This window comes from Macaca thibetana, chromosome 4 (genome assembly GCF_024542745.1).
Source record: "Macaca thibetana thibetana isolate TM-01 chromosome 4, ASM2454274v1, whole genome shotgun sequence".
Taxonomy (NCBI): domain Eukaryota; kingdom Metazoa; phylum Chordata; class Mammalia; order Primates; family Cercopithecidae; genus Macaca; species Macaca thibetana.
Genome location: NC_065581.1, coordinates 12,641,042 through 12,655,424, shown reverse-complemented (window position 1 = coordinate 12,655,424; position 14,383 = coordinate 12,641,042). Strand labels below are relative to the sequence as shown.

The following is a 14,383-nucleotide window of genomic DNA, read 5'->3' as shown; positions in this document are numbered from 1 at the left end:
CTGAAAAAAAAAAAAGAAAAAATAGGAGGAGAGAAAAGTCCACCGCTAACACATGCTCCCCACCTGACTCCCTTTCTTCCTCCTGTCCTGACTCCTCACTGCCACTTCTGCCACATGCACCGCAACACTCAGCAACTTCTCTCTCCGCGGGGATTTCCTCTGGTTCTTTGTTAGGTTCTAGGATCTATCAGCCTCCCCTCTCCTGTGGCATCTACCTCTTTGGGCACGTGGGAAGGAGCCAGCAGCCTTTATTAGCTCTTGCCTTTAATATTTGTATGATTTAAAGATGCCAGTATCCTGGACATCCCCCCAGGAAAAATCAACTCTGTCACAATACATGCATCTTCCACAGTTGCTATTCAATAGTTGAGGATCTCACAAATAAGCTTGGGTTGCTTAAAGCTTCAATAAAACCATCCGAAGAGAATCGCTATATAAAGGGATCATTAAAACAGGGGTTAGATCCCACCACTAAGTGACGTTAAGGCAGATAGCCTGGTGAAGCATTTGAAAAATCAGAAAAATTCTCAAGTGGAAACTAAACATTAGCCAAGTATTGCTAGTGAGCTTTAATATCTCCAACAAACAGGCAAGCCTGCCTCACATCATCTGTAGAAGGAAAAACACAGCAAAGGCGAATGTTCTGGCAGCCCAGAGTTTCAAGGACGAATGAAGTACAGTGACTGACATGCCTTAATGAAGCTTGTGTATGTGTGTGCGTGCCAGAGCCAAAGAGAGAAAACATATATCTTTCCTCAATTCCCTTTTAGAAAAATGAAACTGCTGCATTAGCAGGGTCACTTGAAAAAGATTATTACCTATTCTTTTTTTTTTTTTCTTTATTTTTGAGACCAAATCTCACTGTTGCCCAGGCTGGAGTGCAGTGGCGTGGTCTCAGTTCACTGCAACCTCCAAGCGATTCTCCTGCCTCAGCCTCCAAAGTAGTTGGGATTGCAGGAGCGCGCCACCATGCCTGGCTAATTTTTGTATTTTTAGTAGAGACAGGATTTCACTGTGTTGGCCATGCTGGTCTCAAACTCCTGACCTCAAGTGATCTGCCCTTCTTGGCCTCCCAAAGTGCAGGCATTACCATGCCCGGCCTGTTACCTATTCTTTTAAGAAGGTTGTCCCAAATAGTTTTCTTTGAGAGTTACTCTTTGCTTATTTAAGGCTGGTTTGTTTGTTTTTACCTTCTTCTCCTTGAGCTGTGAAATCAAAAGACAAGTGGAATGGAGAAAACCAACGCAAGGTAACTCAGCCAACACTGACAGCTGTCAGTCACTGGAGTTCTTGAAAGAGGAAGCACTTGTGTTCCATTGCACTGGAAAAAAAAGTTATATAAGCAAGCTTGATGGCAAGGTTCTGCTATGTTACTAAAAAAGGAAATATTGCCTGGGCATGGTGGCTCAGGCCTGTAATCCCAGCACTTTGGGAGGCCAAGTTGGGCAGATTGCCCGAGGTCAGGAGTTCCAGACCAGCCTGGGCAACATGACGAAACTCTGTCTCTACTAAAAATACAAAAAATTAGCCTGGCATGATGGTGGGTGCCTGTAATCGCAGCTACTCGGGAGGCTGAGGCAAGAGAATCGCTTGAGCCCCGGAGGCAGAGGTTGCAGTGAGCCGAGATCCGCCACTGCAGTCCAGCCTGGGTGACAGAATAAGACTCTGTCTCAAAAAAAAAAAAAAAAAAAAAAAAAAAAAAAGGGAAATGCTTTATTTCTTTTCTTTGCTTTATTTCAAGATTGTCTTAAGAATAGTGAGATCATTTGAAAAGAAAATGAACAAAAAAGGTCTATAATTGTTTGAAAATAAAATAATTTAGAAATGTTTATTTAGTTACTGATATTAAGGATAATAATGGAATTCATTAGCAATCAGTTGCCCTGAAAATAAACATGATTCTAAAATAGCCAGAAAAGAACAAATACTCTCAGTTTTCATTTTAGTAAAATTAGAGTACCATTTGGATAAATAAAAAATTTTTCTATGAAAAATACAGTGAGGTTCTAAGTGCTTCTGAGTGTAATTTTTATGCACATTAATTCACATCATGTTTATCAAACAGACACACATGACTTATGTGCGTACTTAGGGGTTTTGTAATATATAGGGTTAAAAACTCCATTTAAAAGAATGTATCTTTTTTGCAATATTTTATTGTTTAGTATAGTATAGTTGATATTATAACATACAGAAAATTTTACACATACAGAAAAACTGAAAGAATTTTAGAGCAGACACTGAATACACACCAAGATTCTACCATTAACCTTTTGCTATACTCACTTTATCACATAGGTATCCACCCCACTAACCATGTAGAAATGACCATCCTCGCAGAAGCCCCCTCATGCCTTTCTCCACCAGTCTCCACCCCTTCCTCCCACAGGCAAAGACTCTAGATTGTCATCCACCTCACATTTAAAACTCAAATTTAAACACCACTAATGGCTTCCTGGATGCTTATATCATTTTGATATAGTTGGAAATTTACATAATCCTTTCAATTTTTAAAGTCATCTATCTAATGGGTATTGTCCTTTCTGGTCAAACAAATCGGAACCCACTGTTCAGGAAGAATCATCAGTCCTCAAATACAGCATCACTTTGGGTGACAGTTGATCTGTGGGACTCAGTTCTTCATTTGTAAAATGAGGATATCTATACTAGCCTCAGACTCACCTCCGGGATGTGGTAGGTAAGAAAAAGAAGAAGGAGTTAAAGCTTCTACCAAAATGTAAAATATTTTCCTTAGATGTAGTGGTTAGGCAAATCGAATTATTAATGGCACATTGCAGGTGCAGCCTTGGCAATCACATGTTTTTCTAAATAAACATTATGAGCTTTATTTCCTGGAAGATTTGGTAGAATTATGTAACTGGCTGAGTGTGCTATAGTTCCACTTTTCTCATTAAGGACTTTTAAATTCTTGCTCTAACAAAGCATGTAGAAACACCCTTTATGATAGTGGTATTTAATAATAATACACTTATTTTCTGTCCACCCTAATAATTCAAATACATTTTATTTATTTCGTCTTTGTTATTTATGAAATAAGCATTTAAGAATAAAATAAAAGAACGTTGAGGTTTTTTCTCTACATACAAATGGTAGATCATTTTTAAATTCTTGCCTAAACCACCACAAAAAAAAAAAAAAAAATAAATAAAAGTTGACAGCTGATCATTGTGAATCAAAGAAATTTCTGGCTAAATTACTCTAGGTCTCAAGCACATGAAATATTTCAGATATAAGTCAATTTGAAAATAAGGTTGGAAATCAGTACCCTGAAGGGGCAACGCAGAACATTTAAATCACATGGTCTTTGGTTTCCAAATTTGGTGTGTAAATGATACTGCCTTTAGATGTGACTTTAGAGAAGTCAGTTTCCATCTCTGAATTGTGGCTTTGTAGGTTCCAAAGCATTTATTTGTCCAGGGTATGGTTTGTGGTGAGGAGTGTGGGTGAGTTCTTCCTGTGAGTCTATTTACTTCTCGGCCCGGGGCACTCCTTTGTGGCATGTGGGGTCTCTTCCATTGAAGGTGCGTGATTCTCTAACCTTGATGCAGTTCCCATTTAACTAACCCCAGCAGAGCACAGAGAAACAGGATCATGATGCTCTCAAGTCAGTGATTCTCACGCTTTAATGCACCGAAGAAACCCCTAGGATGTTGATAAAAGCAAGGCTGATGTGGGATTCAAGCTTCTGCATTTCTAATAAGCTTCCTGGTGAGACCTATGCTGCTGTTCCCCAAACCCACTTTAAGTAGCAAGGTCTTTAGAGAAGGATCAAGAATGACGTGTTCCCTAAGCAGACTAGCCCATGAGGACAATCTTGCCACAGCTGGTCAAATTCATCTAATTGAGCAGCAACAGGTCAAAATATAATCAATTCCTTTCTTGTCGTTCAACTTGCCCCAGAGCATTATTTTTCCCTCTCAGGCAAAATGACTCAATGCTGAAAGGCTTCTGCTGTCTTAAATCTCAAAGTAAGTAATCAAAGCCAGGTTTTAGGCAATCATCAGCAAAGAAAAAAATATAGTGGAAAAAAATCCAAACACTCACACATCTGCCTAACACCACGAGTGGAGTAATCAAGGTGCCTCTCTGAGGGACAAGCAAAAATGCATATTTTACCTTTACTATTCCCCAACTGAATATACAAATTCTAATTAAGTTAATAAAGTGCTTATGGTTCATAATTGAATCATCACTAAAAGCAATAAAGAATAGAGTAAAAATTATCTAAAGTCCCAGCATTCAGATATAACCACTGCCAATAGTTATAGAAAGCATGCTTCTATGTCTGTCTCTAAATATACACACGCATAAAACATATTTAATTTTACGTAATTAAAATGCACTTTTTATATTGTATCACAAAGTGGCTGTTTTTACAAAAATAAGGTTACCCATCAGTAAGTGTTACCAGCAATGTTACTTTAAAAAGCTGCTTAAAATTTCATGGTGTAGGTGCAAAATCACTTTTTTTCCTAAAAATTTGAAGACATTCATTTAATATTTTATTAATTTTATATATTACACAATTATAAAAGTTAGAACAGCATAGATAATTACAGAGCAGAGAGCAAAACGTCACCCCCAATTTTAACTCCAGAAGTACATTGTAATGTTAGTTGAGCCGCATTCCTGACATTTTCCTATGCATATGTATAGTTGGAAAAATAGCTATATAAAAGAAATCATTTTTATAAAAATGAATTTTTGCCATACACATTATTTTAAGTAAAATATTTCCAACTTAATTATAATTGAACATAATAGGGAGGGAAATAAAGTCAAATTTTGTAGAATTGTTTCTGTACATGAAAAAGTACTACCTCCAGGATCCATCACTTAAACTTTCGGTGGGAACTTGAGCAAATTACTTAACATTTCTGTGCTTTGGAATTCTGACCTGTAAAATGAGATTTAAAGTATCGAAATCATAGGATGTTGTGAGGAGTAAAAAGATATAAGGTAGAACATTGAGAATAGCCCCTGGAATATAATGATTCATGAATGCTATTTATTTTTATATTAGCTCAATTATATAGATTCATTTTTTAAAATATGAATTATGAAAAACAACAGAGGTGGGAATCATATTTCTGGGTTGAGTCCATTTTTGAAAAAATTTTAGACAGTTTTATTTGGTTTTCTGCTCTGAAGAGTGGAGAAATATATCATGCTTTCTTTCCCTCCCTCCTACTTCCTTCCCAACCACATCCTGACTTCTATTTTACTATTTTTATTTAACTAAGAATATTAACATCTGCATTCTGCTCTCTATCTATAATTCTGATAGTTGTTTCATCATGATTTCACATTGAAATGAATGCAATACTCAATACTCATTGTTTGAGTTCAGTGTCCACCTGTCTGAGACCTTTATTTTGATTCATCTTTTGATTTATTTCACTTTGGAGCCACTGCTTTCATCAAAGCCTCGTGGGTATGTTCTCCTCTGATTATTGCCTGACCAAGAATATCTGTTAGTTTAGTACCTGAGCAATCATTTTAACTGAAAATTATATTCTTCAGTAATATTTTTCTGCAGATTTTATGTATGTTTTTGTATTACTTCCTGGAATTTAATGGCAGTTACTTTTCCTTTTTGTAAGTGAATTGCATTTCCCTTGGATAAGTAAAGCTTTCTTTTCTCTCATTACACTTAATGTTCAGTAACCTCTTTATGACATATCTTCATGCAGATCTTCTATTAATAGAAATCTTCCACAGAACACAAAATGTCCTTGTGTTCTGTAGATTTAGTGCTATCTATATTTAGATAAATTTTCTTCTGTTAGATCTTTTCAAAAATTAATTGTGAAAGATACATACAGCTGCAGTTTGGGGGTCTCTAAGGCCACCCTGAGGTTCAGTGATTCACTGGAAGGACTCACAGAACTCAACAAAGCTGTTATACTCACAATTACAGTTTATTATGGCAAAAGGATACAGACTAAATTCAGCAAAGGGAAGGGGCATGTGAGGCAGCATTCCAGACACCAGAGGTGGGCTTCCAGTTGTCTTCCTCTATGGGAGCTGTGCAGACAGGGCTCACCTGTCCCAACAATGACATGTGTCAACATGCATGGGTACTGCTAAACAGGCAGTTCAACCAGGCTCAGGATTTATGCACTTGTGTCCAGACACATACACAGGCGTGGTCGACCACCCACATGGCTGACCTTCAGCTCCAGCTCCTCCAGAGGTCAAGCTGCTATCTCCAGCCCTGGGCTACCACCATAAATCACATTGTTAGCATGGACTGTCTGGTCTGGACCCAGGCCTGGGTAAAGAAACATACTCTTACCACGCAGGACATTTTAAGGGATTAGAGGTTACCTACTTCTCAGGAGCTGCCCAAGGGCCAGGCCTTTTTAGGGGCAAGGTTAGTAAGGCACAACAGGAAACTGCATAAAAAACACATGTAGATTAGATAGATCAGTAGATAGGTAGATAGATAGATAGATAGATAGATAGATAATAGGTAGATAGGTAGATAGATAGATAATAGGTAGGTAGATAGATGATAGTTAAGTAGGTAGATAGATAAATAGATCATAGGTAGATAGATGATAGGTATGCAGGTAGATAGGTAGGTAGATAGATAAACGATTGAGAGATATGTAGATAGATGATAGGCGAGTGGATAGATAGGTAGGTAGGTACATAGATAGGTACGTAGATAGGTAGGTAGATGACAGATAGATAGATTTCAGAACATTAGTAGAACAAATACACCTCCATTCATTCCCTACTACCCAGGTTAGGAAATAGACTATAATACCAGAACTTCTCCCAGTTGTATCACTTCCCCTCTCCACCAGAGGCAACCACTGCTTTGACTTTTGTGTTAGCCTTTCTTTGCTTTTATTTATTTATTTATTTATTTTGAGGCAGAGTCTCGCTCTGTCACCCAGGCTGGAGTGCAGTGGCCAGATCTCAGCTCACTGCAAGCTCCTCTTCCCGGGTTCACGCCATTCTCCTGCCTCAGCCTCCCGAGTAGCTGGGACTACAGGAGCCTGCCACCTCTCCTGGCTAGTTTTTTGTATTTTTTAGTAGAGACGGGGTTTCACCGTGTTAGCCAGGATGGTCTTGATCTCCTGACCTTGTGATCTGCCCGTCTCGGCCTCCCAAAGTGCTGGGATTACAGGCTTGAGCCACCGCGCCCGGCCTCTTTGCTTTTAAAAGCAGTTTTTTAAATCCATGTTTGAATCTCCAGTCCCTCTCTCTCCCTTTTTCTTCTCTGTCTCCTATCTATCTGCCCTTAGTTTAAAAAATCTCAGTAGCAAGTACAAGCCTAGTTATGTTAGGAAAGGCCCACACTGCGTGAAGGAACCGTAGCTGAACATTCTCTGGGTCATATTCTGGCTTCAGCTTCCCTTGGAATTAACAGCAGCCTCCTCTGAGGAAGTAAGTGGGCGAGATCATGACTGAGTCCTGGGAAACTCAGGGCTTGCCAAGGTAGGGCGTCTGGCGGAGATGAACTGCGGGCCACATTCTAGGTATCTGACAAAAATACCTAGGATTGGGCTGCTCGGTATTTTCTGCTTCTCAGCTTGTGCAGCAGAGATATAGATTGCTCACCATCTGTTCATGTGGTCTGCCACATTTCCTAGAGCCCTTGCAGTTAGTTGGGGCCATGTTTCTGGTTCTTGCTGATGTACTGGGAGTGCGGGAGATGTATTGTCATTTCTGAGTAAAAGATCACAAGCTGGTGCTAGGCTAACTCTTTCTCCTTCTGTCTTTTTTTGTTGTTGTTGGGGAAAAAGACCTTGCTCTGTCTCCCAGGTTGGAGTGCAGTGGTGTGATCATGGCTCACTGCAGCCTCAACCTCCTGCGCTCAAGCATTCTTCCCACCTCAACCCCCCAAGTAGCTGGGACTACAGGTACACCATCACGCCCAGCTATTTTTTGTGTGTATATATATATATATATATATATATATTTTTTTTTTTTTTTTTTAATAGAGATGGTGTTTCACCTTGTTGCTTTGCAATGTTGCCCAGGCTGGTCTCGAACTCCTGAGCTCAAGTGATCCACCTACCTCAGCTTCCCAAAGTGCTGGGATTACAGGCCTGAGCCACCGTGCCCAGTCCACTGGCTAACTCTCTTTAAAACTGCCGCAGCAACTGTGGAAACAGCACATTAAGAATAAGCTTGGCCTGGTGCGGTGGCTCACTCCTGTATTCCCAGCTCTTCGAGAGGCTGAGACTGGTAGATCACTTGAACTCAGGTATTTGAGACCAGCCTGGGCAACATGGTGAGACTCCGTCTCTACAAAAAGATACAAAAAATTAGCCAGATATGCACCCCAGTCTGGGCGACAGAGCAAGAACCTGTTTCAAAAAAACAAAAAAAAGAAGAATAATTAGCATGCTCATCAGCCTAGGTGCCTCAGAGACTTTGGATGTGCAGCGTGAGAGTGAAAGTTCACTGAGGTTTGGAGTTAATTTGTTATACAGCATAACCACGGATACTTTGACGAAAGCATCTCATCATGGCATACTTTTAGCTCCCAGGTAAAGGTGAATTAAGCTCCCTTTTGTGTTTTGAAATGAGAGTCTTTAGATGTGTCAAAACATGAACCAGCATTGAGCATGGAGGAGAGAGCAGGAATTTTATGCAACATGTGGGGAAACAACCCAAGGCGTGGAATCTGGAGCGGGCTTACCCAGACGTTCTGGGTTGAAGGCCGTAGGGATCTTGGTGGAGAAAGATTTCTGTGTGTTTGTTGTTTGGGACATACTACTGCAGACTGGACCGTTGCTTTCTAATCTAGAGCATAACTACCATTCTGAGATTTTCCCTCTTCCTTGGAATTCCCTGGGAATTCTCTTTGTCTCTCTCCTGCATTGGATGATCTATTTTCCATGTCCCTGTGTCTTCCTGTTTCTTGGTATATGCACTCATTTCAAGGAGCGTATCCTCCTGCAGCTTCTTGTCAAAGCGTGCACAAAGTTAATTTTTTAAGACTTTACGGCTGGACGTGGTGGCTCAAGCCTGTAATCCCAGCACTTTGGGAGGCCGAGACGGGCGGATCACGAGGTCAGGAGATCGAGACCATCCTGGCTAACACAGTGAAACCCCGTCTCTACTAAAAAATACAAAAAAAACTAGCCGGGCGAGGTGGTGGGCGCCTGTAGTCCCAGCTACTCAGGAGGCTGAGGCAGGAGAATGGCGTAAACCTGGGAGGTGGAGCTTGCAGTGAGCTGAAATCCGGCCACTGCACTCCAGCCTGGGCGACAGAGCCAGACTCCGTCTCAAAAAAAAAAAAAAAAAAAAAAAAAGACTTTACATGCCTGAAATGTTTTCGTCTTACTCTCTCATACTGGATTTATAGTTTGGCTAATAATTGAATTCTAGCTTAGGGATATTTTTATTCAGGTTATTGATGGAATTGCTGTATTTTCTTCATGCTTATGGTTGCTGTTGGAAAAACTCATGCCATTCAGATTTCTGATTCAAAAGAGGTTGAACCTGTTTTTCTCCCTTTGGAAGTCTACAAAATCTTGTCTTTGTCTTTGGTATTTTGAAAAGGGGACAACAATGAAGGTTGGTTGCATCTGTTTTCATCCATTATTCTGGAAAATCAACAAATCGTTTTTTTTCTTCTAATAGTTTAAAAAAAATTTTCTTTTTTATTACACTTTAAGTTCTGGGATACATGTGCAGAACCTACAGGTTTGTTACATGGGAATACACGTGCCATGGTGGTTTGCTGCACCTATCAAACAAATCATTTTTTAAAAAAGAACAACTTAAATGAAATGTAATTCACATGCTATACAATTCACTTAAAGTACAATGAAATGATTTTAATACATTCAAACGGTTGTGAAACTGTCACCACTATTAAATTTGGAATTTTTTCATGACCACAAAAAGAAAACCCATATCTATTAGCACTAAGTTCTTATTTTCCCAACCCCCACTCCCACCCCCACCTCCAGCCCTAAAAAGCCCACTAATCTACCTTCTGTTTCTATGGATTTGTCTCTTCTGGCCATTTTATATAGATGGGATCATACAATATATAACCTTTTGTGACTGGCTTCTTTTACAAGCATGATACTTTCTAGATTTATCCATGTTGTAGCATGTACCAGTACTTTATTCCTTTTTATTGTCATTACCACATTTTGCTTATCCATTCATCAGTTGACGGACGTTGAGTTTCCAAATTTTGAGTATTGTGAATTATGTATCATTTGTGTACAAGTTTTGTGTGGACATATACTTTCAATTTCCTTGGGTATATACCTAGGAGTAGAATTGCTGGGTCATAAAATAACTATGTTTAACTTTTGATGAACTGCCAGACTGTTTTCCAAAGCAGCTGTACTATTTTACATTCCCATCAACAATGTATAAGGGTTCCAATTTCTTCATATCCTCTTGGACGTCTGGTATTGTCTGTCTTTTTGACTATATACATCTAAGTGGTGTGAAGTGGTGTCTAATTGTGGTTTTGATTTGCATTTCCCTGACGGCTGCTAATGTTGAGTCTCTTTTCTTGTGATTGTTGACCATTTGTATATCTTCTTTGCAAACAACTCTGTCAGTCATCCTCTTCATTTTGGCATCTCTTCCATTTTGCCTCCAGTTCTAAAGGGATGTGAGGCTGCCGCTTCATGCACCTTGTCGGAATTCTGTGAAGTAGACTGTGTTGAACCTCAACTTTCCCAGCTGCAGCCTTGAGGTCTGTATTTCTGGTACTTGCCAAATTAGTTATCATTGATCCATTTGCTTTTCAGCTACTGAATTTTTTTTCAGTTTTCTCATCTTTGTTCTGTCTGGCATAGCATTATTATTACTGAATAGTAATAATAGTAGTTGTTATTATTCTGTGATTATAGTGGGGCATTAGGATGAAAAAAATTATTTGCATGTATTCAGAGCACTATTCTGACCTATAATACCTTTAAACATATTTTTGTTGTATTTTGTTTGTTGTTTTCTACCTAGGGGTAGGAACTATCTTGATGATGGATTGTGTTTGTCTCTCTTTTATATATCTTATCATTTTTCTAATTGCCTTATCTGTTTGCCTGTTTCCTTAGCATTCATTACGTTCAAAGGCTTTCCCCTTCGTCAGTAATTTAATTTGCAGTCATACTTAATCTATTCCTTAACATTTTTAATTAATTTATTTATTTGCTAGGTAAGGGTGGATTTTTGGCTCTCAATTTGTTTTATTGGCTGGAAAGAGCACTCACATTTCCTCTTACTCTATGGTGTTATTATTTTAACTCTGAGTACTTAACATATTAAATTCGTATTCTTCTAAAACTTTTCCATGACATGAGGCACCCACTAGGAATTTTTGTCTGTTCTTGGTTTGTGCTTTCTTTTATTGTTGTATCTTTTCTTTTGTTCTTGTTAAGGTGGGCCACTCTGTCTAGGCTTCAATTTTTCTAATACAGTATGAATTAACACTCACTAATGATACTTCTAATTCATCTGATAGCAATGTAAGAATGTGTCTTTCCCTTGACTCACACTTTGAAGCAGGGGGATTTTGGTTTGATTTGCTTTTCTGAGTTTGTGGACACTAGATGGGGGACAAACATTGGAAGTGATAGAGAGACTTCTACTGCAGACTTTATTAAATGGCAAAGACTGTCTTCTCATTTCTAAGGTTGTCTCAAGTGTCCTGTTTCAGAGTTTACTCCTTCTATGTGGGGGATGTACCCAGTTATCTTCATAGGTTCTCCGGGATACTTCATTAAGCATGTAGTGCCAACAAATAAGTGATGATGATTTTTCTTGTCTTTGTAGAGATCCTGTTATCTTAGATTGTTTCATTTATGATTGTTTTTCCTTGAATTTTTTTGAGTTGTCTACTTACTGCCAGTCTGGACTTACCTAAATTGGGAAGTGAGTATTAGTGAGAATTTTCAGGATTTGGTAACATTTTATTCACTAGTATGTGAGGTCAGGAGATGTGAAGTCACAAACAAATTTTGAGATTCTTGATTGCCAGTTTTCTGAAAAATTTATTTGCCTTTTCTTTGCTTGGTTTCTGTTGATAATTGTTTTGCCTTAAGTTTTAGGGTAACTTATATTTGCGAAAATTGATAGATATTTTGTTAAGATATATTGCTAAGAAAAAATAATGCAATTTATTCAACAGCATGTATTAACAGTATTAACGAAAAGAGATTGTGATCTGGTTTTGTGTTGACATTTCAACCTAGAAATTTCATTTTTCCTACTAATTGGTCATTTTGATACTTTTTAATAGATCTCAGTCTCCAGTGGATTAATCCTAAAACAAAAACTAGCCTGATGACAACCAGATTCCTAATTTTATCATCTTATGCACTTCACAGTTCCCCTCACATCTTCTGGAGTTGCCAATCCCTTGAATATAATCTCTAAATCTAGAATTCCCATAAAAATTCTCTTCTCTTTCTCATTTTGGTGTAAGTAAATGGCAGATATTAATTCAAAATGTGACTGACTGTAATAAAATTTTATATTTTCTTTTTTAAATTAAAAAACCTATTACTTATTATTTATACTTGGTTGATGGCATATTAGCTTGTTTTTCATGAATCCTTGACCTGAAAACAGTAGAAAAGCTGAAGAGTAAGGATTTATGTACCTAAGACAAGAAAAACAAGGCAACCCCAGAAAGGTGATTCTTCAAAGCATTTGCAAATTTCCAAAGCAATGTTGAAAGGCTGAGAAGCTGAGTAAGGCTCTCAACAGACTCACATGGCTGTCATGGGTGTGAAGGTGAACAATTGGCATTCAGGGTCCACCAATGTGGAGAGGCCCTCACAAACATCCCAGATACTTGCTTGGAACCCTCAAAGGTAAAAGAAAAAGGGACTGGGAATAGAAAATTCCTTATAGAGAATCAAGCCCAGTTTCAGATCATCTTAATTCCTGATTGGAAAAGTGAATTGAGAAACAAAATTAAATCTTCTCTGGAGAAAGATAATATTATATAGAATCTCAAAATATCGCTGCAGGTCTTTGTGTGGAATGTATAACTCTCAATGAAAAATAATCAGACATGTAAAAAATAAGAGAAAAGCCAAAAAATCATTATTCAGATACAGATAAAAGAGTTATCAGGGACTTCAAAATATGTAATATATATTCAAGGCATTAAAATTAATAAATGAGAATCCTGAAAGGAAACTGTAAAAAAAAGAATGAAATGGAGATGCTAGGACTGAAAATACAACATCTGAAACTACAAACTCAATGGACTGTTTAAAGATTAGAAATAGCTAAAGATAGAATTAGTAAACTTGAGGATTAGTAAGAAGAAAATATCCAGACCAAAGCACAAAAAACTAAAAGGATAGAAAACACAGAAAAGAGGAAGACAAATGGAATATGGTGAAAAAGTCTAAAACATGCATAATCACTGTGACAGAGGAGAAAGAAAGGGACAGAGGAGAAAGAAAGGGACAGGGATGATAGTTCAAGAGGTAATGGTTGAGAATTTTCCAAAATTGATGAAAGACATCAAGCTACAGATTCAAGAAGTGCTCAGATCTCTAAGCAGATGAAATACAAAACACATTATACCTAGGCCTATCATACTAAAGCTGTGGAAAACAAAGAGGAAATGTAAAATCAGGCCAGAAAAACAAAAAAGTAATTCTTGCTTGTTTAAAAAAGATGACAATATTGAAATGCAAAATCTCTTTACCAAGTATGTTCCTCAGCTTCATTTTTCCTTGATGTTTAAAAGAAAAATAAGATGATACTACATACACCATTAAGAAACTTGCGTTTTCTTTTTGGAACAATATATTTTTCAATGTCAGCAAATGTAAACCTAGATTGTTCTTTTTGATTGCTGCAGGGTGTTCTGATATATCAATGTCCACAATTAATTGAACAAATCTTCTATTGAGGGAGATAAAAAAAAAAAAAGAACAAAATAAATTGCACCAATAACAAAACAACACTACATATTAATTTAACATTTACTATAGTTGGCACTGTTCAGTTCAGCAGGTATCAATTGTTATTTAAGTTAAAAATTATTTCTAAGTTTTTAAAAATAATGCTGGTATGAATATATGTATTTCCAGAGAAGTGTGCAAAGATACACAAATGCACATACATATGCACACATAGAAATACTTCCATAAGTACTTACACAGACAGGAATATCTTTGCATAGTATTTCTAGAAGTATTCTATGGCCTAAATTCCTAGAGGAAATATTACACTGTGTTAGACTTTTGCATTTAAGTTTTGGCAGATACTCATCATCACTGGTGAGGTTGATTTGCTTCTCATATACTTATGCTAATTTTGTTTGTGATTTAATGATTGATATCTGTTATTTATTTTCTACCTGCTTGCCTTTAGGGTCTAGCAAACATTTGAGTTTTCAGGA

At 37.7% G+C, this 14,383-nt stretch overlaps 1 long non-coding RNA gene across 1 annotated transcript in view; it reads left to right on the top strand.

The window, feature by feature from the left end:
* The first annotated feature begins 10,474 nt into the window (after window positions 1-10,474).
* LOC126953736 (uncharacterized) overlaps window positions 10,475-14,383 on the top strand; it is a 105,084-nt gene continuing 101,175 nt past the window's right edge. Inside the window, exon 1 of the long non-coding RNA XR_007725334.1 lies at window positions 10,475-10,711. This is a non-coding gene — a long non-coding RNA (uncharacterized LOC126953736). The remainder of the gene's footprint in view (window positions 10,712-14,383) is intronic.